The following is a 2500-nucleotide window of genomic DNA, read 5'->3' as shown; positions in this document are numbered from 1 at the left end:
CCCTTCTTCTTGTTCTTCTTCTTCTTCTTCTTCCTCTTCTTCTTCTTCTCCTCCTTCTTTTTCTTTCATTCCTTCTTCCCCTTCTTCTTGTTCTTCTTCTTCTTCTTCTTCCTCTTCTCCTTCTTCTTCTCCTCCTTCTTTTTCTTCCATTTCTTCTTCCCCTTCTTCTTCTCCTTCTTCCTCCTCTTCTTCTTCTTCTTCTCCTTCTTTTTCTTTCATTCCTTCTTCCCCTTCTTCTTCCTCTTCTTCCCCTTCTTCTTCTTCTTCTTCTCCTTCTTCTTCCTTCACTTCTTCTTCTTCTTCTTCCTCTTCTTCTTCTCCTTCTCCTCCTTCTTTTTCTTTCATTCCTTCTTCCCTTTCTTCTTCCTCTTCTTCCCCTTCTTCTTCTTCTTCTTCTTCTTCCTCTTCTTCTTCTTCTTCTTGTTCTTCTTTTTCTTCTCCTTTTCCCTCCTTCATTTTCTTTCACTCCTTCTATCCCTTCTTCTTCTTCACGGCCTTTTATCTCTCGCATGGATGGCGGTGTGTTTGATGTTTGTGCGTACGTACGTTTCTCTCTGTTATGTAAGTGTATATGTGTACTTTTCGTCTATTATTTACCGTATATGTATGTGTAAAAATGAGTGTTGTTAGAGAAAATGATTTAAAGTTCATGTACGTGTGTGTATGTAGGTGATCCACATACATAAACAGTATATAAGGGCGGGTAGTCTGTGTACATAGCATTCTTTTTTGGCCTTAAAACATGTGTAATTATAGGAATAATTGGCCTGTACTGTAGGAACCTTTTCGATGACTTTTTTTTTTTTTTTTTTTGCTTTTCCTGTGTTAATGTCTTTGTTTATATGTGTGTTTTGGTTGTTTGTTAGTGTGGGTGTGGATTTAAGTGTGTGTGTGTTTGTATGTGTGTGAGTGCGTGTGTGTGTGTGTGTGGGTGGGTGTTTATATGTAGATGCGCGTGAACGTCAATGAACAGTCACGTGCCTATTTATTTATGTGTAAATATTCGTATATTTATACTTGAGTGTCTAAGTATCAGTCTGTATGCGTATGTGAACAGACTCGCGACCGTGTGTGCGTGCGTGTGCGCGTGCGAGTGCGTAGCAATTCCGTGAGAGAGAATGTGGCGTGTTAGCGGTTACCTCGCCTGTAATTACCTCTTCCTACACTTGAAGTGATTAATCAGCTGGCGTTAAGAATGATGATTTTAGCCTCGAAAAATGCGGCAGTGATGGCAGGGGGGAGGGGCGGAGGGGAAGGGGGGAGGGGGGGTCCCTTATGCAATACGCAAAAGATTAGTTGCTTTGTGCGTAAGGAGGGCGGGGGGAGGGGGGGAGGAGAGGGAAGGAAGGCACGAGGGGAGTGTGTATGTGTGTGTATGTGTGTGTGTGTGTGTGTGTGTGTGTGTGTGTGTGTGTGTGTGTGTGTGTGTGTGATTTTGATAATGATTTAGTTTTTACTGATATAACAATGGCACTATTACTATTATCTTTACTCCAATCAACATCAACCATATCATTTTGATATTGCCATTTCTATCAACAGTATTGCCATCATCATTAGTATCACTATATCGTTCTTACTGTCATTAATGTCTCTGTTAGCATATGTTTTCATATTGGAAATTAAGCAACTGTAAGTAATTAACACTTAATTGGTGTGAACTGCGGCCACACGTTTACTACCTCGGTATTTTTTTTTTCTTTTCTTTTTTTTTAGGTGAAAGTTCCTTAGCATTCGGTTTGGTTATCGTGCCATAAGGCTAGTGAGCTAAGATGCTTCTCAGTGAAGATAATACTATATTATACTGAAACACCATGTAGTATAAATATACACAGCTGATCGGGAGGAGTACATAGAGAGCGGGACGAATAGTCAGAGGACATGTACGGGGATAACTCTAGCTGTACATCAGAACTTTCTTAAATTTTGGGAATGATTTCTTATAACCTAGAGGTCATTCTAACGAAATACCTTACTCGTGAAGTGTAAATATTTGCTGTTGGCTGAGGAGAGTCATCACCTGTGATTGCGACAGGAGCATCCGTACATTTACTTTGATTGATATTTATATTACTTTGGGTATTTTACATCATTGTGGTTAGTCCTTTCTTAACGGAGATCGGAGAGTACCAAATACCACACATAGTAAGGGGGATGGGAAAGTTATAAATACAGTCGTGTGAGGAATGATAAAAAATGATATTTTCCAGTAAGGATTTAAGCTTGATCAAGAGATCTACAGACGAGGAAACCACTGCACAGGTTCAAACAGTTCTCCAGCTTTGGGAACACAATAATGAGACTCATCGTGACAGACCGTGACATATGTACACTGTCAAGCTATTTCTCTGCTGAAGTGGTAATAGCACATGTCAGTAAAGATAAGAACATATGCACTAGTTTACATTAAACATACAAGAAACGTATCACCAGTAGTCTTTATATGGGCCTTTGATCATATGACAGACAAACTGTTAGAGGTATGAAATGTGTTTGATTA

Source organism: Penaeus chinensis, chromosome 19, assembly GCF_019202785.1.
Source record: "Penaeus chinensis breed Huanghai No. 1 chromosome 19, ASM1920278v2, whole genome shotgun sequence".
Lineage (NCBI taxonomy): Eukaryota > Metazoa > Arthropoda > Malacostraca > Decapoda > Penaeidae > Penaeus > Penaeus chinensis.
The sequence above is the reverse complement of the archived record's forward strand: the minus strand, read 5'-3'. Positions refer to the sequence as shown.